The sequence below is a fragment of the Urocitellus parryii genome, chromosome Y (genome assembly GCF_045843805.1).
Source record: "Urocitellus parryii isolate mUroPar1 chromosome Y, mUroPar1.hap1, whole genome shotgun sequence".
Classification (NCBI taxonomy): Eukaryota; Metazoa; Chordata; class Mammalia; order Rodentia; family Sciuridae; genus Urocitellus; species Urocitellus parryii.
The window spans coordinates 41,808,757-41,836,025 of record NC_135548.1 but is presented as its reverse complement, the minus strand read 5'-3'; positions in this window follow the sequence as shown (position 1 = coordinate 41,836,025).

Here is a 27,269-nt window from a genome sequence, read left to right as displayed (position 1 = left end):
CAAGACTTCTCATTTCACTATTAGGTAGCTGTTGGAATTCCCTATTAAATAATACCTCCTCCAAAATAAAAAGTATCTCAGACATGTGTCAACTATTCAATGGATGACATTTTAAAAACTATGGACTTTACTTAATATTTATGTATGCTATATCCCTGCCTAAGGCTCTATGAGAAAGGAGCACATAGAATTGGATCTTTGAAAATCTCACATTTGCTGATAAATATTACTGCTGATCTCAGGCATGGCGAAGTGAAAAGTGGGACTTTGGATATTCCAAGAATGCTATGTTGTGGGATTGGTGTCCCTGATTCATACATAGCAAATGGTTTCTATGAAATCCAGTGAGGGAGCAGGAGTAACGAAGCTGATTGCACAGATGACCTCAGGGAATACTGACAGATAGGCCAAATGAAAAATATGCTCCAGCTAACCATTGGTATTTGGGCTTCTGATCCCAGTCCTGTTTTTAAAAAGGTGCAGACAGGCAGTGTTCATTAAAAACTGTCTACCATGTAAAAGTGGGTAATTTAAATGGCATCTAGCTACACATCTGATAGAATGGTCGGGCAACATATGAATTTCATTCTAACAACAACAACAACAACAAAACATAGAAAATGAGACATAAAGATAAAACCTTGTCTTCACCAGGATGCCTAAAAATAGGTTTTATTTGGCTCATGCCAATAAATATCTTTCAATAGAATTTCTGATTTCTGAATGAATCCATTCAACTTCATACTGCACAGATCACAAGGTTTTCTTTACAGAATATTCTCTTCTTCTTCTTAAAGCCTCACATACAAAATGTCTCAGAGGACATAGGAGGGCTAAAGTTTGAAGGCATCTAATTGTACTCTAAAACAATTATGAACCTATTCGATCCATTATTAATAAATATCACCACTTTACCACTTGAACCAAATCACAGAAAATTGGAAACAGATGATCATTGGCTTTGATACCTTTACTTCTGTTTCATTACTCAGAGTCGATCAACTCTATACTTCAAGTGACACAGATTTATTACAGAATGCCTAAGATCCTAAGGATCTATTTTAGCTCAGCCCATGGTATTGCTTCATTATTTTATTATTTTGTAAGTAATAAAATATAACTTCATGTTGGATGATATATTCAAGCCATGAATATATCATCCAACATTGTTCTTCCCAAAATATTAGCCCAATTTCTGTGCGCGCTCACTTACTGTTCAGGAATTTTACTAATTGTTTGAAGGTTCTAGAGGACCTGTTAGACTCCTAATGGACAAACCATACAACATACTCCAGAGAACGGACGAGTGCCATAAGAAGAAAATAAGGTCAGCCTACAGCAATGGGCAGCTGCCTGCCCTCGGCTGGGAGGAGCCCTGGCCATGGCACCAGGGCTGCTGGGCAGCAGAAGCCTCCACAGCCCTGCAGGGAGCCTGGAGCACAGCTCTGCCTAACCATGCTCAGCCCTGGACAGATGCACATGAGTTCCCATCACAGGCTCGAGTGTGACAGTCCCAGGTGCATGCCTGTCATGCCAGCCACCAGGGAGGCTGAGGCAAGAGGAACGTTTGAGGTCAGCCTTGGCAACTTAGACCCCGAGGCAAAGGGGAAATACTTTTACAGGGGTCTCTGAGGGTGTAGCTCAGGTAGGTCACTTGCCTCACAGGCTCAAGGCCCTGGGTTCAATCCCCAGAACCCACGTACACACAAAAAGTGAACTTGGAATATTGTTTAAAATGATGGGTCAGGTACACACAAGGACTTCAATATGACCTCTCAGAGGAGCTCAATTTGAGATCAGACTGAACAAAAGACCACCTGGACCATTGACTCAGTGTCTGAAACCCTCTGTGAGCATGGGAAGCACTGCTGGCAAGACACCAGAGGGCCAAAGCACTTGTGCCCCCTGCAGGGGCGTCTCTTGTCTACCGCCAAAGACTGTTCCCCTCCTGGGGCAGCTGAGAGCAAGCTGGGCCTTGGAGCAAGGACTAGTGCTTTAGATATAGACTATGCAAGCAAGGGGCAATGTCTTTAATAAAACTAAAATTAAAAAGTCACATTGAAAAAATTTTAAAAAGAAGAAAATAAGGTCAAGTAGAGGAAGCCCATTTTCACAGGAAAAAATCCCCCAGTGAAAAGCATCAGAATAGATACCAAGAAAAATACCAACAAAAACAGTGTGCTCCCACTATGTATCTACTCAACCTGCAAAAGTTAGAAAGCTAGATAATACAATCCTGGCCACAGGTAGAGCTATGCAGAAGAGCCACCTGGCAGTGCTTAGTCAAAGAAGTAAACATGCACACTTTGACCTAGAAATTCCACCTGTGTGTAAACCAGGCGGTGCTTAAGCAGTTTCACAAGGGGACATGCACAGGGAAATTTATCCTCAGGTTCTTATAGAGTTGTCTGTGCTTACAGGGAGTTGATGGTTGTCAAGATGCCCACAGCTGCGAAAGTCAAAAGCTAAAAAAATAATAGATGCCAACCTGGATATATTAATAATCCCGTATCTATGATCACCTTCATAAGGTAGCTTCCCAACTTCTGTGTGGAAGTGTGTTTCTCCTTGGCCCTTACACTGTTGTGGAGACCACTAGGAGTTCAGCTTTGTGCAGGATCATCTGACCTGGACTTTTGGCAAGACCTGTACAGCCCTCACACATGCTCAGATGCTACAGGACTTTTCAGACCAGTCCAGACAACAGTAGGCATCCATTCATTGTCTGCACTCTACAGATTCCTAGATGCACGACATTCATTACCATCAAATGCAGAATTTTCATCAAAAACTAATATATATATCATTCCAATCTGAATCAAGAAAATCGGAAATATCCCCAAATCCAAAGAGTGGATCCCCATTGTGATGCTACAAGTTGAAAATTCCACAGCTGACCTCATGGGATGGTTCACAGTCAAAAGACAGCTGCATGAAAAATATTACATGACCTTCCTGCTATGTGAAAAGTGGCATGTGAAGTACACATGCATGTCTTCCTCAGACATGGGTTCATTTGCAAGACACCTTGTACAATTGAAAATACTCCAAAAGGGGAGAAATCAGAACCATGTCTCCAAAGTATTTCAGCAGAGACCAACTCCATCTGTCTATCTATCTCTCAGTGAGTGTGTGTGCTCTTGTGTGTGTTTGTGTGTCTTTGTTTGTGTTTGTACCATCACAGCTGATACTTCATTGCCCCCATTGGAAAACTGACTCAGATAATGCCATCTGCCAAACTCCTAAAAACCAAAGTTCTTGCTGATAGAATGAAACATTCCTTCCTGTTGGTTTGGATGTGTCCTCTAGGAATCACTGCTACATTTAGTATACTCAAATCATCACAGCAGATCAGGTAACAAAAACATATATATTTTAAAATAATAATAATATATTAATGGAAACAACAAATACAGGATAGAGTAACAACTGTGTTACTAAACAAGGTCAAGGACAATGGCAAACTATAGATTCAAACTTTGAAGAAAATAGTAATCAATGTAAATATTCCTGGGCTGCCTCAGCCCCGCCCAGGCACACAGCCCCAGAATGGTTTTGCAAGCATCCTCAGGAGGGCTGGAGCCTTCTTTGCAGGACGAGAGGGAGGTTGAGGCTCGATCCACCCATCATTCTTTTGGGAGAGGCTCCTTTTCCTCAGCACAAAGTTGGATTTTTTGTGAGGATTCTTGGCATAAAATACGTTGGCCTCTGCTGGAATCCTCAGCTCTGGGGAGAGAGGGGTGTACAAAAAGAAGGTGGCACTCAGGAGGTGCTCCCTAGGACACGCCAACATCTGAGAGCCTGTGCCAGAAAAGGCCAGAGCCACACACCTGAGAGCTCTCCAATTCAGCACCAATACCAACAAAGACAGCCTCCACAGTCCTCCCTGAGGAAGAACTAGGCAGAGCACTTCAACAGACCTAATGTCTGTTCCTACCGAAGGCTTTGGACTCCAGAATATCTCAGGTCCTCTTGCATCTGCCAAAGCACACCACTAGGGTTTGCATCTGAAATCTCCCACAAAAGGCTCCTGTGCCGAAGATTCAGTCCCCACATGAGTCATCTTCATAGGTGGGTTTGGAGGGAAGCATTGGATGGTGAGTGCTCTGATGTCAACATGAAATTCTCATTCAAGATGAATACACTACTGGGGGGTGGGAGGGACTGGAAGAAAGGTTGAGCATGGTTGGAGTAAGACCTAAATAGGGTTGTGCCCTGGGCAACCGTACCTTGTTCCTGTTGGCTCCACTGAATCCTCATTCTCCAAGGAGAGGTCCTCCCTCTCCATCTTTCTCTCTCTCCCTCTCTGCCAGCCTCGTTCTCTCTCTCCCAGTCTATGCCTTTGTGGCAAGGGCTGAGGAGCTCTCCACTGCCACACACTAGAGCTTTATGGACAGCCTCAGTGCACAACCAAAGAGAAAGCTATGAAACCCAGAGAAAAAAGGCCTAGGATTCCTCCTCTGAGTTATTTTCCTCAAGTATGGCCACAGTGAGGACAGGCTGACCAGCACGGATACCACGTTAGAGCCATGCTTCTGCGTTGGTGGAGCCCGCCTCCATGTGAACCAGGCTTCTGAGAATGGAGGCCACATTCCAAATACTGCCCTACTGAGAACAATGGTTCCAAAGACCAGCAAAGGGACTGCTTCCCTCCAACATGGTGTATGGCCTAGTGGTGCCATGACCCCGAGTGGGGGAATACAACAGCCGCTTCTCCTTCCTCTGAACATGTGTTTCCTGTCGCCCTCCTCTAACCTAGAGCCTGTTCTCCATCCCTTCTGGGTTGGATGTGGAGATCTCTGCTATGAATTTCTTAGGCTACCAAGGCCCCAGACAGACTTCCTCTTCCATAGACTCTACTAACCTAACAGTAGGTTAAGATAGGAGACAAGTGATCCTAGAACTCATAGGGATGGTGGTCTTCAGGGTACATAGGCTGGGATAATGGCTGCTGTGGTGTTTGGCTCACAAAAACCAACCAACCAACCAACGAAAAAGCGCTGGCATTATTATCAGATGAGCTCTGTGGCTACGTGCTCAGGAAGCCCTCATCTGACTTTAGTTAGGGATCACAACCTGGCTATTGTGATCACTCCTTGCCTAGTGGACTCAGGTGCGTAAGACCATGGAATTTATGCAAAAACAGATGATTCAGGCTGTCTCCCAGGCTGTGTTTTCTTCCCAATTTCATCCTGTTACTGCTTGCTAGAATCCTGGCAATGCTCTGCCCAGGCAGTGGTTTTTTGGTCACACAGAAGGCTTTCAATAGTACTGCTTCAGTCCACAAAATGCCAGTTCCCTCTTTAGCCCATGCATTCCCATGTTCCTTTGAAACCACTCCTATCCCAGACCATGAAAACATACTGCTCCTGGAGAGAGGCTTTCCTCCTCACTCCTCAAAGATGTCAGCTTTGGATGCCTGTTCATGTCCAGGGGAGGGCACCTGGTGGGGAGCCGCAATATCCACCGGGGTATACCATTGGACCTCAAGACCTTCCACCAGCAGAAGTGCAGTTGGCTTTGTGCACGAACCCAACACACCTGTTGGAGTGTTCTTGGGGGTCAGAGACTACTCTTTGTTGCTAAGAGTTGACCTGAGTCCACATCCTGACCCTTGCTCTCTGCTATCTGATTGTCTCACTTACTCTGATGGCGAGAGATGATTTGGCCCAGCTCATAATCCTCTGGATTCTCCTCAGTAAGGAAGTGTAGGTCGAGGGCGCTGCGGATGACGACAGGAGCCCTATCGTGGCAGGTCACCTGGAGCAGCATGGGAGACAGGCCTTCAGGAAATGGGCCTTGAAGTGACTACTCAAGGACAGTGGGCAGGGGCATTCTGGAGGCACCTCCACTCTAAATACAAGGGCAACATCCATGACCCTACTACCCGAGGCTGACCTCCTGCTCATCGTGTGGGCTCTTCCCACAGGCTACTAGCCCAATCCTTGTACATAGGACTTCCTGGGCCTGCCATTGCTCTTTGTGGAGCTGCACTCCTCTCGGAGTGAAAGGACCCCACTACCTGCATACAGATGCAATCTCATCCCACAAGTTGGGAGGAATGGGACAATAGCCTCCAAGATCCCAGGTCTGCCCGAGGATGCAGGCGGCATTGGGAATGGCCTAGGCACAAAACCTAGAGGCTTTGGTCTGGATTGCCAGGGCCAAAAACAGACCCAGGAACATGACCACACACAGGAGAGCTGAAAGATAGCCACGAGAGCTCCTGGCCTCCAGAGGCTCAGTGCTGGCTGGGATGTAGGAGGCCACCTCATCCGGCAAGGGTGGTCATTGGGTTACCTGGACATTTAGTGTGCTTGCTCCACATCCATATCGACTCTGCAGAGAGACTCTCTCAGCTCCTTGTTCAAGGAACATGGAGAACCTCACACTGCTGTCCTCCTCCATAGACGTCAGCATCCCATACAAGGGAACCTGCAACCTAGTTCCTGTCCTATTCTCATCTGTCACCCATACCTGTCCCTGCCCTTCTGGACTGCATGCTGCCACCTGACACACAGACTCCCTCAGACATGGCAGTGGACAAGCTGCTGCACTCGCTCATCTCAGCTCCAGCCCTTCACACTGACCTCTCCCTTCTTGATTCCCATCTATCCTCCTGATCATCCAGAAGCTCCAAATTCAAGAGGGCATGAGTAGTCCATGGTATTGGACCAGTGTCTGCTCCCCACCCAGGTGTAAGCACCACGGGACACCCCTGCTCCCTGGCTTACCAGAACACTCTTGGCCATCTCTGGACTTTGTGTTTCTAAGTGGACACGAATTAAGCAGGTGTCTCCCACCTGCTTGTGGGAAAGCGGCCTGGAGGACTTGCAGGTTGATTCTGAGAACTGTGGGGGATGGAACATCAGCAAACCCAGAAACAGAAAGCCACCCCAGACTGTCAGTTGGCTCTATGGGCTTCCAGCAAATATGTCCAGGTGCTGAGGCTTCTTATTTCCTCAGGTCGGAGTGGAATGGCAGCACATGCACAGCTTGAATAAGGTAGGTGTTTACCTCCTTTCCCTTGACCTGGGGGCGTTTCCTCACCATGAAATATTGTATTCCCAGATTCATGGACAGACACACGAGTGAGTGGTCAGAGACCTTGATTTCTGCAGAGCGAAGTGGAGAGAATTGTTAGGTGGCACTCAAGGATTATACCACAAAACACCCACAACCCCTGAGAGTCTCCGCCAGGCCCATCACACTTTGGTATTTTGGGGCCAAGGCCCACTTTCTCTTGGCTGTCCGTTATCCTGAGCCCACTGTGGATCATGTCTCCCCACTGTCTGATTGTCCTACTTACTCTCATCCTCAGACATCATATACAGCAGCTCAAAGTTGTCCACATCCTCATGCTGCAACAAATTTTGGTCCAAGGCCCTGCAGATGAGGCTTGTCACCGTCTCCTGAAAGGTCACCTGGATCAGGGTGGGACAAATGTCATCAGAGAATGGCTTTTAGAAGAGCTACCCAGAAGACTGTGGTCAAACATTCAGGAGAAATCTCAGCTACATATACAAGGGCACAATCTTGTTATCCTGCTACCTGAGTGTGTCCTCCATATACCACCTGGGTTCTTGCAATGTGCTACTAGAACAATCCTGGTACAAATATCTGCCTGTACCTGCCATCTCCCCTCCCCCTGGGGAGCCACATTCCACTCATGTCAAAGGACCAAACTGCCTATGCACAGACACACTCTCATCTCACTGAGATGAGAGCAATGGGCCAGGGATCTGCGCACCAAGTGTGATCTGGGATGCAGGCTGCCTTTGTGGGTGCAAGAGGCAGATGCACTGAAAATTTGGGTCCTGACTGCCACGACACAAAACAGACTCAGATACAAGAGTGTGCACTTGAGTGCTTCATGATAGCGTTGAGAGGCCCTGGCCTCTGGAAGCTCGGTGCGGGTCTGGTTGTCATGATGTACTTGACTCAGCACTGGCAGTCACTGAACATGTCTCCTCTGCAGCTGGACACCTGCAGCATTAGCGTGTCTACTGCACATCCATAGAAATTCTGCCAAGAACCCCTTTAGCTCCGTATTTACATACATGCAAAGCCTAACATTCCGAAGCTTTGGCATGACCCCCCAGGTGATCCCGACCCCAAATTCCTACACCTAGTCATGCTAAGGAGGTTCTCTTCCCTGCCACCAGGAACACATCCCCTCCTACACATGTGACAAGTCACTGCCACCTCCTCTGCTCCAACTTCACTCATTGAGAATACCAAGTTCTAGGCACTGCAGCCTGCACCCTGGACATATCTCTGCCTTCATCTGTCCACAGCACTTCCGTCTGCACTTCTGGCCTGCAAAACCCACAATACACAGGCCCACTCACCACTGAAGCTGGGCATGCTGATGCTCTCCCTCCTCAGGTCAAGCCCTTAAGACGGACCTCTCTCTTCTTTATTTCCCACCATAGCCCTGGGGTTGGCTGTGTCTCCTGCCTTCCACTGTGTGGACACCCAGGAGGCAGCCCTGCTGTCGGGCTTACCGGGATGCGCTTTGTCTCCCTCAGGCTCTGTCCCTCTAGGAGGACGTGAACAACGCGGCTGTCTTCCACCTGCTCGCTGGAGTGAAGCAGTGAGGAGCTGCTACTCACAGCTGCTGGGGTCCTGGATGCCACTGCCACAGAAGGTTCCAAGAACTGTGGGGGATGACAACATCAGCAAAGCCCAGCAACTGCACCCCACCCAGCCTGGCAGTTGGCTCTGTGGGCATTCTACAACATCCATCCAGAACCTGAGGTTCTTGTCCCCTTGGAGGATGTGGAGTGGCACCATGAGTAAAGACTGAAGAAGGTGGCTGTTTTGGGAACAAGAGATCCAGCACCTGCTGGGTGGGGATGAAATCCCAGGAGATTAACCCCATGTTGCTGCTGAAATGTAGGTTCCTCCCACAAATGACAGGCAGGAGCTCATTCCTAAGCTGGTCCTGCCTGTAAGGTTCAAGGCTCTGAACCCTGAAGGGCTCCTCCGTGTTCTGATCATTTTCACCCTGGGTTGGGACCAAGAATGGTGGGTTCAAAATGGAAATGGTGACAAACAGAAAAATGACTTGTGCCAATACACTAGAGTCAAAGCACAATGGGACAGTTCCCATCAGTACAAACACACACACACACACACACACACACACACACACACACACACACACACAGAGTCAGAATAGGAGTCCTGGGCCATTCATCAGGGATCAGACTAGAGGGCCTGCTGGGCTCACCTGCCCTGTGCTACTCACTGTTACTCTTGAGCTCCTCTGCGACAATCGCCAGAGGCTCTGGCGTCTAAGATGAAGCCTCACCCAGTGTATCCACAAAAGGGCTAGTTGGCCCCCCTGAGATTCCTGGGAGCCTGAGGCTCGGCATTGTCTGCAACCACAGGAGAACATCCTTCTCCCTCCAGTGGCTCCAACCAAGTGAGCTCGGATGGCTTGGTCAGTGAAGTGGGTGCCTGGATACCAGGGTTCCATGTTCTGTTTGATCCATTGTCAAGGCAATGATGTCATTTCCTGTGCCCATACCTGAGCCTCTTTTCACATAAGACCACTTTCAACAGCCCTATGGGCTGCCGATTTCTCCTCCATGCCTACCCATCTCAGGTGCGCAGGTGTTCACCAACAACTCCCCAAACATCCCCACCAGCATCTGCCCTGCTTGGTGCCACTAGAGTTCCAGCTTGGAGCCTTCAAAAATGCATTCACAACCAGTCCTTCCCTCTCAGCAGCTTTTGGACCCTGGTCCCATCATTGTGCAACTCATGGTGTGCCCAGAATTTTCTGGAAAGTAGGGTAGCATATAATCTCTAGGGTTTATTGTGTCTATTGGCCCATAACACCCTCTGTTCTCTCTGAAACCAGAGATGGGACTCACAGGTGGCTAAAGCACAAATGTAGAGATGGGATAATCACAAGAAAGGGAGAGACAAAGAATGCACCCTAACTCCATCAGGCCTGTGTCCCACACAGGGACATGGCCAATGTCCGTCCCATCGTGGCTGCAGTTCCCTCTCTACACCATGGCAAGTTGGAGGGGACTGAGATACAGAGGCTGCTCCCCTCTGCCATACAACTTCCCAAGGCTTCTCCTAAGATTTCAAAAGGGCCAAGTGTGTCTAGTGTTGGGGTCTCACAGAGACTCCGAGGTACCACAGCATCCTGCTGCCCAGAACCGGTTCACCCCTCACCTCAAGGGGGCTCAGCCTCTGGATTCATGGGAATTGAAGTGGGTACAGGTGATGGGATATCACCTCCAAGACTGAGTTATGCCAAGTCCATGACCCCTGTCTGCATCCCTGTCTCCAGCACCACTCCCCCCTCTCTCTTTCCTCCTCAGAGCAAACAAATCCATTTAGCAAGTGTGTCCTGTGATAAAGACATGACGGTCACCCATCCTCTCATTACAAAAACACTGAGGCTCAGCCAACATGGATCCTACAGGGAACACAGGCATAAACTCAGACTCCGATCCTCCCAGCCGAGCCTCAGTGGAGCCTGGACTCCCAGCCTCCTGAGTCAAGGAAACAGAGGTTCCTAGCCGAGCCACCTTGGATGCAGCCGCACACAAACTGAACTCATCAATGCCCCTTGCTCTCAGTTGTGAGTAAGAGGGGAAGTGGTGTTTCACAACCCTGGACATCAAGTGCAGTCTCCAGGCTTTGGGGTGTGCCCTGGCCTCTGTCTATCTGCCCAGGCTCTCCAACCCACACTGGCCTCTTACCCAACCTCCTCCTAGGGCCAAACTCAATCCTGCCTCTCAATTTCTGCTGCCTTCCCCAACACACTGCTCCCCAAAATGAGCAGGGCTGGCTCTCGGTTATCATGCTGGTGCCAGCAGCAATGCCACCCCACTGACATAATTCTGAGTCCCAACCTAGGCACTCCAGCTGTCTTTGCCACACCTGGCCTGTTTGGGCTCTGGCTCTTGCTCTTTTCTTTCATGTGCATGTGTTTTGAGGTTTTGAGTTTCTCCCACTGCAGAACTGCAGCTGTGGCAGGGTAGAGCTCATGAGGGTGACATTCTGAGCCACATCCAATCCCATCAGGACTGTTCACTGGGGTGACTGCTGGAACACAGTGATGAGTGAACACATGGGAGGTGGTTGGACCCACCTTGCCTCTGAGTGGCTTCCTTTCAGGACAGGAATGTAGGCATGGGAGCCCCTGGCGTGGGATGCTTTGCACAAGGCGTGACCATGGGCTCTCTTTCCTGGCAAAAATGGCTCCACTCAGCATGGAGAGCACTGTCATTCCTGGTGGCTAACAACAGCCCTGGACCCCAGAAAGGAACCCACACTCAAGATTAACGTCTGAGTGTGCGTGTCCTCGAGGAAATGAGGTCTCCTGATCACAGGTGCAAAGGGGTAAGTCCTCTAACTCCAGGGGCCATGAAGGGACATCTGAGTTTCCCTTGTCCTTCTTTCCCTCTCTAACTAACCACAGTTAGGACCCTGGCCTCATTCCCCAGTGAGGATCATTAGGCTCCATAAAGGACAGTCTCTAAGATGCTCAGTGGACCAACACCCTCTGCACAACCCATAACCCTATTCACCCAAGAGGCAAGAGGATTTCTATTCAGGAAAACCAGGAAAGGGAGAGCCTTTCTCAAGGACACAAGGACATTAGTGAGTGAGGGAGTGATTAATGGATGGAGAACTATTTCCAACACCAACTTCCAGGAGCATATATGGCCCCCTGGAGAATTCTGCAGTGTGTTGGTGATTAAGGAGAACGTGTGAATTCAGGGGTCACTAGGTCCTCTCAGCCATAAGGAGGGAAACTGCCATAAAGGAACTAGGACAAGGGTGCGAGGAATGCTCACTGGTGGGAGATCGGAAGGAAGGAAAGTGTACTCATTAGAAAAGTGTCGCCTGAAAATTCTTAGCCAGCCAAAAGCCCTGCGAACTTGTGTGGGAAAAGAGTCTTTGCACAGTGATGAAGCTAAGAGCTCACATGATGGAACACAGCATCAACTGGGACCAAATCCAATATCTGATATTCTTGTAGGAAGAGGAGAGTCTGGACCCAGATACCAGGGAGACTGGGGGATACCGGATATGTGAGGTTGGAGCCAGGGCGGGATGCCCATATGGGAACCACAGATCGTGGGCAGCAATAGGAGAGTGGGCAAGGGCTGGGAGAGTTGGGGAGACAGTCCCCTTGAAACCTGGGAGGGGTTATGGCACTGGGACAGCCCAACACCTACTGTGTTGAGCCTCTGGAGCTCAACGGAAGACACTTCCTCTGTTGTCGGCCACCCAGTTAACAGAGTTTGGTTGCAGCAGCCTAGGACCCAGCTGAAGGTCTGAGCATGTTGGCCATGCAGGTTGGATCTGGACCACAGACACCCTCATCAGAGATTGTAGGGTCTCAGCCCTGAGGCAAGACAGGCACTAAGTCAGGCCAGGTGGGGAAACGGATAGGCACACACTCTGGGGGCTGGTGCCTGTGTTACTGGGAGCACTTCTGATCGCAATTCCCTGATCTGCTGCCAACACAGGCTACAGAGGAGGGTACAGAAACACAGACCACGGATCTGCCCCACTCAGTGGGCCCAGGCCAACACCAAACCCAGCAGCCTCGTGCCATACCCAATGAGTCTCGAAGCGGCCCCCTCTTCCCATCCTGAGAGCTCTTCCCTTCCTCATGTGCCAATAGCTCCCTACTGTCACTGGCAATATCTACTCTGTGAGATGTCAACATCCGTGGGTACTGTTCTCTCATCCCAGGACAGTGTGGTCCCACACACCCTGGTGAAATGGGCCACCTGGAGGCTGGACCTGGAGGTTGTTGAGGCTGAATGGCAGCGGTGGTCCTCTGGCACTTAATATTATTTAAGTTAAAAAAAAAAAAACAAAAACAAAAAACGGGTCTTGGTGCTCAAAAATGTTTGATTTGCATATTCTCATCCCCTAACCCCAATATTTTCATTATTTCCTCACATATGAAATCTTACTAGCATAAAGGTAATTTCGTATTAAACAAAGTGGATTGAAATAACATTGGTAAAAATAATCAATCACCATACTTTCAATTTTTGTTCTGCTTTCCTATTAGAAACCACTTGGATACAAGAGAACAGAGGACAGACTCATGGAAATGCTTGAAATGACAAGAAGCTCCCACTCAAGCTCAGCATTCAGTCCTGGACAGGGTAAGACCAGGCCACTTTGACATCTGTGCCAAAGAGTCTACCAGACAGAATCCTCTGACTGATCCCTGACTGAGCCATAGGAACTGGCTAGAAAAGCCTTCACATCCTCAATACATTCTTCACGTCAGAATACTTGACAACCATTGATATCCATCTCTCGTTAACTTGCTCCCCAGCCAACCATTCTTCAACAAATTCAAAGGAGTAACTCATGCAAGCACACAGAAAGGGGTGTTCACTACACACATCCATGTGCGAAAAAGACAACTGGTATTTCTTGTTTGGGCTATTTCAAATGAAATACCTTCTGCATGACCTCCACAAACCAAAGGAAAATATTTGTGAAATTCCCACGTAGAAGACAAGATACACTTGCCAAGGAGGCAGTGGCAAGAATTTTGACACTCCAAATGTAGAGTGTGTGTTTAGGAAGCAGTCACAGTTTCCATGAGAGAGTCCCATGAAATCAATTAGGAAGATCCATGCTCTAGCCCTACCATGCAAGTGATGTGACTCGAAAGAGTCACTTAGTCTTAGTAACCATCATCACTAACAACTAAGTCAATGAATAAAGGTCCTCAGGTGCCAAGCTACAAAATGTGGGATGAGCATGGATGAGGATGGGTGGGAGAAGTCTCCAACTCTAACACAATTAGGGAAGGATGTGCTGACCTCAAGTGGCTGGGGGGCTGGAATCCTGCCACAGAGGGGGATTCCAAACCTCACATCCCCTGACCCAGGCCAGAAGACCAGGTAGAGTCCAAGGACCCTGGGGTGGCCCAATGGCAATAAAGGTCAAAAGGAACTAGGGATCTGCCTGGTCCCTCAATCCCCTACTCTGAGCAGGGCTGCATGACGAGGCCAGAGGCCATCCACAGCAATCTGCCTTTACAGGAAAACAGGGACTGCAGGCTGCCTCTGGCTCACTGAATCAAGGTGGTGTTTTCATAAAGCAAGACCACTTCCTCACATTTGACCAGCAGCTCATGTGTTGACAGCACAATGACTGACTTGACTCAGGCCCTGATGAATGAAATAGAAAATTCATAGCAAACCCATCTTTAGCTCTTCCACATCATCAGGGGCTCTGATTCAATTCCGTCCAGAAAGGTGTCTGAAATGATTTCTAAACATGCTGGGGACTCACCTCTGTGTGGAACTTTTCAGGAAAAAGGGGATCAAATCTCATGAAGCAACTCTTCTCTCTTCTAGCCCATGGGCAATGCAAGGAACCTGCATGATACCAGAGGCTCACTTCTCTCTTCTCATGTCTTCTGGAAAGGATTCGTTAATGCTTCCTGCAAGGTGAAGCAGAAGCCTGCATCCCCAGCTGCACAGAAGTGTTTTAGGGCAGTGTCTCCCTTAAAACCCAAAAATAAAAAAACAGGTCATTCAACAGGCACATGGATTCGAGTACATGTTCAATGATCCCTCCTCCCTGGAGCCTTCCACATGCCCATCTTCCACATTCACAGAGCAATGCTTGGCCATTCTCAAGACCAGGAGACCATGATGCTCATCACCAGGAAGTCAATAAGGAACATGAAGAGAGCAGCATGGATTGCAGAAGGTGGCACATCAAGGATCTTCAGCTCTGCTGCTAGAACACAAGAGCTTAACTTCAGTATTGACTTTTTGCCAGCTACCAAGTACGATAGCAGTGTCAAGCCCAATATGCAGATATGCAAGTAGTAGGTGACACCCCGCATCCATTCACAAAAGTGGGCAACATCTGCATCAGAACAAGGAAGTATCTTACCCTTACTCATAAAAATCATCAGAAACAAAATAAAATGGATGCAAGACTTCTCATTTCACTATTAGGTAGCTGTTGGAATTCCCTATTAAATAATACCTCCTCCAAAATAAAAAGTATCTCAGACATGTGTCAACTATTCAATGGATGACATTTTAAAAACTATGGACTTTACTTAATATTTATGTATGCTATATCCCTGCCTAAGGCTCTATGAGAAAGGAGCACATAGAATTGGATCTTTGAAAATCTCACATTTGCTGATAAATATTACTGCTGATCTCAGGCATGGCGAAGTGAAAAGTGGGACTTTGGATATTCCAAGAATGCTATGTTGTGGGATTGGTGTCCCTGATTCATACATAGCAAATGGTTTCTATGAAATCCAGTGAGGGAGCAGGAGTAACGAAGCTGATTGCACAGATGACCTCAGGGAATACTGACAGATAGGCCAAATGAAAAATATGCTCCAGCTAACCATTGGTATTTGGGCTTCTGATCCCAGTCCTGTTTTTAAAAAAGGTGCAGACAGGCAGTGTTCATTAAAAACTGTCTACCATGTAAAAGTGGGTAATTTAAATGGCATCTAGCTACACATCTGATAGAATGGTCGGGCAACATATGAATTTCATTCTAACAACAACAACAACAACAAAACATAGAAAATGAGACATAAAGATAAAACCTTGTCTTCACCAGGATGCCTAAAAATAGGTTTTATTTGGCTCATGCCAATAAATATCTTTCAATAGAATTTCTGATTTCTGAATGAATCCATTCAACTTCATACTGCACAGATCACAAGGTTTTCTTTACAGAATATTCTCTTCTTCTTCTTAAAGCCTCACATAGAAAATGTCTCAGAGGACATAGGAGGGCTAAAGTTTGAAGGCATCTAATTGTACTCTAAAACAATTATGAACCTATTCGATCCATTATTAATAAATATCACCACTTTACCACTTGAACCAAATCACAGAAAATTGGAAACAGATGATCATTGGCTTTGATACCTTTACTTCTGTTTCATTACTCAGAGTCGATCAACTCTATACTTCAAGTGACACAGATTTATTACAGAATGCCTAAGATCCTAAGGATCTATTTTAGCTCAGCCCATGGTATTGCTTCATTATTTTATTATTTTGTAAGTAATAAAATATAACTTCATGTTGGATGATATATTCAAGCCATGAATATATCATCCAACATTGTTCTTCCCAAAATATTAGCCCAATTTCTGCGCGCGCTCACTTACTGTTCAGGAATTTTACTAATTGTTTGAAGGTTCTAGAGGACCTGTTAGACTCCTAATGGACAAACCATACAACATACTCCAGAGAACGGACGAGTGCCATAAGAAGAAAATAAGGTCAGCCTACAGCAATGGGCAGCTGCCTGCCCTCGGCTGGGAGGAGCCCTGGCCATGGCACCAGGGCTGCTGGGCAGCAGAAGCCTCCACAGCCCTGCAGGGAGCCTGGAGCACAGCTCTGCCTAACCATGCTCAGCCCTGGACAGATGCACATGAGTTCCCATCACAGGCTCGAGTGTGACAGTCCCAGGTGCATGCCTGTCATGCCAGCCACCAGGGAGGCTGAGGCAAGAGGAACGTTTGAGGTCAGCCTTGGCAACTTAGACCCCGAGGCAAAGGGGAAATACTTTTACAGGGGTCTCTGAGGGTGTAGCTCAGGTAGGTCACTTGCCTCACAGGCTCAAGGCCCTGGGTTCAATCCCCAGAACCCACGTACACACAAAAAGTGAACTTGGAATATTGTTTAAAATGATGGGTCAGGTACACACAAGGACTTCAATATGACCTCTCAGAGGAGCTCAATTTGAGATCAGACTGAACAAAAGACCACCTGGACCATTGACTCAGTGTCTGAAACCCTCTGTGAGCATGGGAAGCACTGCTGGCAAGACACCAGAGGGCCAAAGCACTTGTGCCCCCTGCAGGGGCGTCTCTTGTCTACCGCCAAAGACTGTTCCCCTCCTGGGGCAGCTGAGAGCAAGCTGGGCCTTGGAGCAAGGACTAGTGCTTTAGATATAGACTATGCAAGCAAGGGGCAATGTCTTTAATAAAACTAAAATTAAAAAGTCACATTGAAAAAATTTTAAAAAGAAGAAAATAAGGTCAAGTAGAGGAAGCCCATTTTCACAGGAAAAAATCCCCCAGTGAAAAGCATCAGAATAGATACCAAGAAAAATACCAACAAAAACAGTGTGCTCCCACTATGTATCTACTCAACCTGCAAAAGTTAGAAAGCTAGATAATACAATCCTGGCCACAGGTAGAGCTATGCAGAAGAGCCACCTGGCAGTGCTTAGTCAAAGAAGTAAACATGCACACTTTGACCTAGAAATTCCACCTGTGTGTAAACCAGGCGGTGCTTAAGCAGTTTCACAAGGGGACATGCACAGGGAAATTTATCCTCAGGTTCTTATAGAGTTGTCTGTGCTTACAGGGAGTTGATGGTTGTCAAGATGCCCACAGCTGCGAAAGTCAAAAGCTAAAAAAATAATAGATGCCAACCTGGATATATTAATAATCCCGTATCTATGATCACCTTCATAAGGTAGCTTCCCAACTTCTGTGTGGAAGTGTGTTTCTCCTTGGCCCTTACACTGTTGTGGAGACCACTAGGAGTTCAGCTTTGTGCAGGATCATCTGACCTGGACTTTTGGCAAGACCTGTACAGCCCTCACACATGCTCAGATGCTACAGGACTTTTCAGACCAGTCCAGACAACAGTAGGCATCCATTCATTGTCTGCACTCTACAGATTCCTAGATGCACGACATTCATTACCATCAAATGCAGAATTTTCATCAAAAACTAATATATATATCATTCCAATCTGAATCAAGAAAATCGGAAATATCCCCAAATCCAAAGAGTGGATCCCCATTGTGATGCTACAAGTTGAAAATTCCACAGCTGACCTCATGGGATGGTTCACAGTCAAAAGACAGCTGCATGAAAAATATTACATGACCTTCCTGCTATGTGAAAAGTGGCATGTGAAGTACACATGCATGTCTTCCTCAGACATGGGTTCATTTGCAAGACACCTTGTGCAATTGAAAATACTCCAAAAGGGGAGAAATCAGAACCATGTCTCCAAAGTATTTCAGCAGAGACCAACTCCATCTGTCTATCTATCTCTCAGTGAGTGTGTGTGCTCTTGTGTGTGTTTGTGTGTCTTTGTTTGTGTTTGTACCATCACAGCTGATACTTCATTGCCCCCATTGGAAAACTGACTCAGATAATGCCATCTGCCAAACTCCTAAAAACCAAAGTTCTTGCTGATAGAATGAAACATTCCTTCCTGTTGGTTTGGATGTGTCCTCTAGGAATCACTGCTACATTTAGTATACTCAAATCATCACAGCAGATCAGGTAACAAAAACATATATATTTTAAAATAATAATAATATATTAATGGAAACAACAAATACAGGATAGAGTAACAACTGTGTTACTAAACAAGGTCAAGGACAATGGCAAACTATAGATTCAAACTTTGAAGAAAATAGTAATCAATGTAAATATTCCTGGGCTGCCTCAGCCCCGCCCAGGCACACAGCCCCAGAATGGTTTTGCAAGCATCCTCAGGAGGGCTGGAGCCTTCTTTGCAGGACGAGAGGGAGGTTGAGGCTCGATCCACCCATCATTCTTTTGGGAGAGGCTCCTTTTCCTCAGCACAAAGTTGGATTTTTTGTGAGGATTCTTGGCATCAAATACGTTGGCCTCTGCTGGAATCCTCAGCTCTGGGGAGAGAGGGGTGTACAAAAAGAAGGTGGCACTCAGGAGGTGCTCCCTAGGACACGCCAACATCTGAGAGCCTGTGCCAGAAAAGGCCAGAGCCACACACCTGAGAGCTCTCCAATTCAGCACCAATACCAACAAAGACAGCCTCCACAGTCCTCCCTGAGGAAGAACTAGGCAGAGCACTTCAACAGACCTAATGTCTGTTCCTACAGAAGGCTTTGGACTCCAGAATATCTCAGGTCCTCTTGCATCTGCCAAAGCACACCACTAGGGTTTGCATCTGAAATCTCCCACAAAAGGCTCCTGTGCCGAAGATTCAGTCCCCACATGAGTCATCTTCATAGGTGGGTTTGGAGGGAAGCATTGGATGGTGAGTGCTCTGATGTCAACATGAAATTCTCATTCAAGATGAATACACTACTGGGGGGTGGGAGGGACTGGAAGAAAGGTTGAGCATGGTTGGAGTAAGACCTAAACAGGGTTGTGCCCTGGGCAACCGTACCTTGTTCCTGTTGGCTCCACTGAATCCTCATTCTCCAAGGAGAGGTCCTCCCTCTCCATCTTTCTCTCTCTCCCTCTCTGCCAGCCTCATTCTCTCTCTCCCAGTCTATGCCTTTGTGGCAAGGGCTGAGGAGCTCTCCACTGCCACACACTAGAGCTTTATGGACAGCCTCAGTGCACAACCAAAGAGAAAGCTATGAAACCCAGAGAAAAAAGGCCTAGGATTCCTCCTCTGAGTTATTTTCCTCAAGTATGGCCACAGTGAGGACAGGCTGACCAGCACGGATACCACGTTAGAGCCATGCTTCTGCGTTGGTGGAGCCCGCCTCCATGTGAACCAGGCTTCTGAGAATGGAGGCCACATTCCAAATACTGCCCTACTGAGAACAATGGTTCCAAAGACCAGCAAAGGGACTGCTTCCCTCCAACATGGTGTATGGCCCAGTGGTGCCATGACCCCGAGTGGGGGAATACAACAGCCGCTTCTCCTTCCTCTGAACATGTGTTTCCTGTCGCCCTCCTCTAACCTAGAGCCTGTTCTCCATCCCTTCTGGGTTGGATGTGGAGATCTCTGCTATGAATTTCTTAGGCTACCAAGGCCCCAGACAGACTTCCTCTTCCATAGACTCTACTAACCTAACAGTAGGTTAAGATAGGAGACAAGTGATCCTAGAACTCATAGGGATGGTGGTCTTCAGGGTACATAGGCTGGGATAATGGCTGCTGTGGTGTTTGGCTCACAAAAACCAACCAACCAACCAACGAAAAAGCGCTGGCATTATTATCAGATGAGCTCTGTGGCTACGTGCTCAGGAAGCCCTCATCTGACTTTAGTTAGGGATCACAACCTGGCTATTGTGATCACTCCTTGCCTAGTGGACTCAGGTGCGTAAGACCATGGAATTTATGCAAAAACAGATGATTCAGGCTGTCTCCCAGGCTGTGTTTTCTTCCCAATTTCATCCTGTTACTGCTTGCTAGAATCCTGGCAATGCTCTGCCCAGGCAGTGGTTTTTTGGTCACACAGAAGGCTTTCAATAGTACTGCTTCAGTCCACAAAATGCCAGTTCCCTCTTTAGCCCATGCATTCCCATGTTCCTTTGAAACCACTCCTATCCCAGACCATGAAAACATACTGCTCCTGGAGAGAGGCTTTCCTCCTCACTCCTCAAAGATGTCAGCTTTGGATGCCTGTTCATGTCCAGGGGAGGGCACCTGGTGGGGAGCCGCAATATCCACCGGGGTATACCATTGGACCTCAAGACCTTCCACCAGCAGAAGTGCAGTTGGCTTTGTGCACGAACCCAACACACCTGTTGGAGTGTTCTTGGGGGTCAGAGACTACTCTTTGTTGCTAAGAGTTGACCTGAGTCCACATCCTGACCCTTGCTCTCTGCTATCTGATTGTCTCACTTACTCTGACGGCGAGAGATGATTTGGCCCAGCTCATAATCCTCTGGATTCTCCTCAGTAAGGAAGTGTAGGTCGAGGGCGCTGCGGATGACGACAGGAGCCCTATCGTGGCAGGTCACCTGGAGCAGCATGGGAGACAGGCCTTCAGGAAATGGGCCTTGAAGTGACTACTCAAGGACAGTGGGCAGGGGCATTCTGGAGGCACCTCCACTCTAAATACAAGGGCAACATCCATGACCCTACTACCCGAGGCTGACCTCCTGCTCATCGTGTGGGCTCTTCCCACAGGCTACTAGCCCAATCCTTGTACATAGGACTTCCTGGGCCTGCCATTGCTCTTTGTGGAGCTGCACTCCTCTCGGAGTGAAAGGACCCCACTACCTGCATACAGATGCAATCTCATCCCACAAGTTGGGAGGAATGGGACAATAGCCTCCAAGATCCCAGGTCTGCCCGAGGATGCAGGTGGCATTGGGAATGGCCTAGGCACAAAACCTAGAGGCTTTGGTCTGGATTGCCAGGGCCAAAAACAGACCCAGGAACATGACCACACACAGGAGAGCTGAAAGATAGCCACGAGAGCTCCTGGCCTCCAGAGGCTCAGTGCTGGCTGGGATGTAGGAGGGCACCTCATCCGGCAAGGGTGGTCATTGGGTTACCTGGACATTTAGTGTGCTTGCTCCACATCCATATCGACTCTGCAGAGAGACTCTCTCAGCTCCTTGTTCAAGGAACATGGAGAACCTCACACTGCTGTCCTCCTCCATAGACGTCAGCATCCCATACAAGGGAACCTGCAACCTAGTTCCTGTCCTATTCTCATCTGTCACCCATACCTGTCCCTGCCCTTCTGGACTGCATGCTGCCACCTGACACACAGACTCCCTCAGACATGGCAGTGGACAAGCTGCTGCACTCGCTCATCTCAGCTCCAGCCCTTCACACTGACCTCTCCCTTCTTGATTCCCATCTATCCTCCTGATCATCCAGAAGCTCCAAATTCAAGAGGGCATGAGTAGTCCATGGTATTGGACCAGTGTCTGCTCCCCACCCAGGTGTAAGCACCACGGGACACCCCTGCTCCCAGGCTTACCAGAACACTCTTGGCCATCTCTGGACTTTGTGTTTCTAAGTGGACACGAATTAAGCAGGTGTCTCCCACCTGCTTGTGGGAAAGCGGCCTGGAGGACTTGCAGGTTGATTCTGAGAACTGTGGGGGATGGAACATCAGCAAACCCAGAAACAGAAAGCCACCCCAGACTGTCAGTTGGCTCTATGGGCTTCCAGCAAATATGTCCAGGTGCTGAGGCTTCTTATTTCCTCAGGTCGGAGTGGAATGGCAGCACATGCACAGCTTGAATAAGGTAGGTGTTTACCTCCTTTCCCTTGACCTGGGGGCGTTTCCTCACGATGAAATATTGTATTCCCAGATTCATGGACAGACACACGAGTGAGTGGTCAGAGACCTTGATTTCTGCAGAGCGAAGTGGAGAGAATTGTTAGGTGGCACTCAAGGATTATACCACAAAACACCCACAACCCCTGAGAGTCTCCGCCAGGCCCATCACACTTTGGTATTTTGGGTCCAAGGCCCACTTTCTCTTGGCTGTCCGTTATCCTGAGCCCACTGTGGATCATGTCTCCCCACTGTCTGATTGTCCTACTTACTCTCATCCTCAGACATCATATACAGCAGCTCAAAGTTGTCCACATCCTCATGCTGCAACAAATTTTGGTCCAAGGCCCTGCGGATGAGGCTTGTCACCGTCTCCTGAAAGGTCACCTGGATCAGGGTGGGACAAATGTCATCAGAGAATGGCTTTTAGAAGAGCTACCCAGAAGACTGTGGTCAAACATTCAGGAGAAATCTCAGCTACATATACAAGGGCACAATCTTGTTATCCTGCTACCTGAGTGTGTCCTCCATATACCACCTGGGTTCTTGCAATGTGCTACTAGAACAATCCTGGTACAAATATCTGCCTGTACCTGCCATCTCCCCTCCCCCTGGGGAGCCACATTCCACTCATGTCAAAGGACCAAACTGCCTATGCACAGACACACTCTCATCTCACTGAGATGAGAGCAATGGGCCAGGGATCTGCGCACCAAGTGTGATCTGGGATGCAGGCTGCCTTTGTGGGTGCAAGAGGCAGATGCACTGAAAATTTGGGTCCTGACTGCCACGACACAAAACAGACTCAGATACAAGAGTGTGCACTTGAGTGCTTCATGATAGCGTTGAGAGGCCCTGGCCTCTGGAAGCTCGGTGCGGGTCTGGTTGTCATGATGTACTTGACTCAGCACTGGCAGTCACTGAACATGTCTCCTCTGCAGCTGGACACCTGCAGCATTAGCGTGTCTACTGCACATCCATAGAAATTCTGCCAAGAACCCCTTTAGCTCCGTATTTACATACATGCAAAGCCTAACATTCCGAAGCTTTGGCATGACCCCCCAGGTGATCCCGACCCCAAATTCCTACACCTAGTCATGCTAAGGAGGTTCTCTTCCCTGCCACCAGGAACACATCCCCTCCTACACATGTGACAAGTCACTGCCACCTCCTCTGCTCCAACTTCACTCATTGAGAATACCAAGTTCTAGGCACTGCAGCCTGCACCCTGGACATATCTCTGCCTTCATCTGTCCACAGCACTTCCGTCTGCACTTCTGGCCTGCAAAACCCACAATACACAGGCCCACTCACCACTGAAGCTGGGCATGCTGATGCTCTCCCTCCTCAGGTCAAGCCCTTAAGACGGACCTCTCTCTTCTTTATTTCCCACCATAGCCCTGGGGTTGGCTGTGTCTCCTGCCTTCCACTGTGTGGACACCCAGGAGGCAGCCCTGCTGTCGGGCTTACCGGGATGCGCTTTGTCTCCCTCAGGCTCTGTCCCTCTAGGAGGACGTGAACAACGCGGCTGTCTTCCACCTGCTCGCTGGAGTGAAGCAGTGAGGAGCTGCTACTCACAGCTGCTGGGGTCCTGGATGCCACTGCCACAGAAGGTTCCAAGAACTGTGGGGGATGACAACATCAGCAAAGCCCAGCAACTGCACCCCACCCAGCCTGGCAGTTGGCTCTGTGGGCATTCTACAACATCCATCCAGAACCTGAGGTTCTTGTCCCCTTGGAGGATGTGGAGTGGCACCAGGAGTAAAGACTGAAGAAGGTGGCTGTTTTGGGAACAAGAGATCCAGCACCTGCTGGGTGGGGATGAAATCCCAGGAGATTAACCCCATGTTGCTGCTGAAATGTAGGTTCCTCCCACAAATGACAGGCAGGAGCTCATTCCTAAGCTGGTCCTGCCTGTAAGGTTCAAGGCTCTGAACCCTGAAGGGCTCCTCCGTGTTCTGATCATTTTCACCCTGGGTTGGGACCAAGAATGGTGGGTTCAAAATGGAAATGGTGACAAACAGAAAAATGACTTGTGCCAATACACTAGAGTCAAAGCACAATGGGACAGTTCCCATCAGTACAAACACACACACACACACACACACACACACACACACACACACACACACACAGAGTCAGAATAGGAGTCCTGGGCCATTCATCAGGGATCAGACTAGAGGGCCTGCTGGGCTCACCTGCCCTGTGCTACTCACTGTTACTCTTGAGCTCCTCTGCGACAATCGCCAGAGGCTCTGGCGTCTAAGATGAAGCCTCACCCAGTGTATCCACAAAAGGGCTAGTTGGCCCCCCTGAGATTCCTGGGAGCCTGAGGCTCGGCATTGTCTGCAACCACAGGAGAACATCCTTCTCCCTCCAGTGGCTCCAACCAAGTGAGCTCGGATGGCTTGGTCAGTGAAGTGGGTGCCTGGATACCAGGGTTCCATGTTCTGTTTGATCCATTGTCAAGGCAATGATGTCATTTCCTGTGCCCATACCTGAGCCTCTTTTCACATAAGACCACTTTCAACAGCCCTATGGGCTGCCGATTTCTCCTCCATGCCTACCCATCTCAGGTGCGCAGGTGTTCACCAACAACTCCCCAAACATCCCCACCAGCATCTGCCCTGCTTGGTGCCACTAGAGTTCCAGCTTGGAGCCTTCAAAAATGCATTCACAACCAGTCCTTCCCTCTCAGCAGCTTTTGGACCCTGGTCCCATCATTGTGCAACTCATGGTGTGCCCAGTCTTTTCTGGAAAGTAGGGTAGCATCTAATCTCTAGGGTTTATTGTGTCTATTGGCCCATAACACCCTCTGTTCTCTCTGAAACCAGAGATGGGACTCACAGGTGGCTAAAGCACAAATGTAGAGATGGGATAATCACAAGAAAGGGAGAGACAAAGAATGCACCCTAACTCAATCAGGCCTGTGTCCCACACAGGGACATGGCCAATGTCCGTCCCATCGTGGCTGCAGTTCCCTCTCTACACCATGGCAAGTTGGAGGGGACTGAGATGCAGAGGCTGCTCCCCTCTGCCATACAACTTCCCAAGGCTTCTCCTAAGATTTCAAAAGGGCCAAGTGTGTCTAGTGTTGGGGTCTCACAGAGACTCCGAGGTACCACAGCATCCTGCTGCCCAGAACCGGTTCACCCCTCACCTCAAGGGGGCTCAGCCTCTGGATTCATGGGAATTGAAGTGGGTACAGGTGATGGGATATCACCTCCAAGACTGAGTTATGCCAAGTCCATGACCCCTGTCTGCATCCCTGTCTCCAGCACCACTCCCCCCTCTCTCTTTCCTCCTCAGAGCAAACAAATCCATTTAGCAAGTGTGTCCTGTGATAAAGACATGACGGTCACCCATCCTCTCATTACAAAAACACTGAGGCTCAGCCAACATGGATCCTACAGGGAACACAGGCATAAACTCAGACTCCGATCCTCCCAGCCGAGCCTCAGTGGAGCCTGGACTCCCAGCCTCCTGAGTCAAGGAAACAGAGGTTCCTAGCCGAGCCACCTTGGATGCAGCCGCACACAAACTGAACTCATCAATGCCCCTTGCTCTCAGTTGTGAGTAAGAGGGGAAGTGGTGTTTCACAACCCTGGACATCAAGTGCAGTCTCCAGGCATTGGGGTGTGCCCTGGCCTCTGTCTATCTGCCCAGGCTCTCCAACCCACACTGGCCTCTTACCCAACCTCCTCCTAGGGCCAAACTCAATCCTGCCTCTCAATTTCTGCTGCCTTCCCCAACACACTGCTCCCCAAAATGAGCAGGGCTGGCTCTCGGTTATCATGCTGGTGCCAGCAGCAATGCCACCCCACTGACATAATTCTGAGTCCCAACCTAGGCACTCCAGCTGTCTTTGCCACACCTGGCCTCTTTGGGCTCTGGCTCTTGCTCTTTTCTTTCATGTGCATGTGTTTTGAGGTTTTGAGTTTCTCCCACTGCAGAACTGCAGCTGTGGCAGGGTATAGCTCATGAGGGTGACATTCTGAGCCACATCCAATCCCATCAGGACTGTTCACTGGGGTGTCTGCTGGAACACAGTGATGAGTGAACACATGGGAGGTGGTTGGACCCACCTTGCCTCTGAGTGGCTTCCTTTCAGGACAGGAATGTAGGCATGGGAGCCCCTGGCGTGGGATGCTTTGCACAAGGCGTGACCATGGGCTCTCTTTCCTGGCAAAAATGGCTCCACTCAGCATGGAGAGCACTGTCATTCCTGGTGGCTAACAACAGCCCTGGACCCCAGAAAGGAACCCACACTCAAGATTAACGTCTGAGTGTGCGTGTCCTCGAGGAAATGAGGTCTCCTGATCCCAGGTGCAAAGGGGTAAGTCCTCTAACTCCAGGGGCCATGAAGGGACATCTGAGTTTCCCTTGTCCTTCTTTCCCTCTCTAACTAACCACAGTTAGGACCCTGGCCTCATTCCCCAGTGAGGATCATTAGGCTCCATAAAGGACAGTCTCTAAGATGCTCAGTGGACCAACACCCTCTGCACAACCCATAACCCTATTCACCCAAGAGGCAAGAGGATTTCTATTCAGGAAAACCAGGAAAGGGAGAGCCTTTCTCAAGGACACAAGGACATTAGTGAGTGAGGGAGTGATTAATGGATGGAGAACTATTTCCAACACCAACTTCCAGGAGCATATATGGCCCCCTGGAGAATTCTGCAGTGTGTTGGTGATTAAGGAGAACGTGTGAATTCAGGGGTCACTAGGTCCTCTCAGCCATAAGGAGGGAAACTGCCATAAAGGAACTAGGACAAGGGTGCGAGGAATGCTCACTGGTGGGAGATCGGAAGGAAGGAAAGTGTACTCATTAGAAAAGTGTCGCCTGAAAATTCTTAGCCAGCCAAAAGCCGTGCGAACTTGTGTGGGAAAAGAGTCTTTGCACAGTGATGAAGCTAAGAGCTCACATGATGGAACACAGCATCAACTGGGACCAAATCCAATATCTGATATTCTTGTAGGAAGAGGAGAGTCTGGACCCAGATACCAGGGAGACTGGGGGATACCGGATATGTGAGGTTGGAGCCAGGGCGGGATGCCCATATGGGAACCACAGATCGTGGGCAGCAATAGGAGAGTGGGCAAGGGCTGGGAGAGTTGGGGAGACAGTCCCCTTGAAACCTGGGAGGGGTTATGGCACTGGGACAGCCCAACACCTACTGTGTTGAGCCTCTGGAGCTCAACGGAAGACACTTCCTCTGTTGTCGGCCACCCAGTTAACAGAGTTTGGTTGCAGCAGCCTAGGACCCA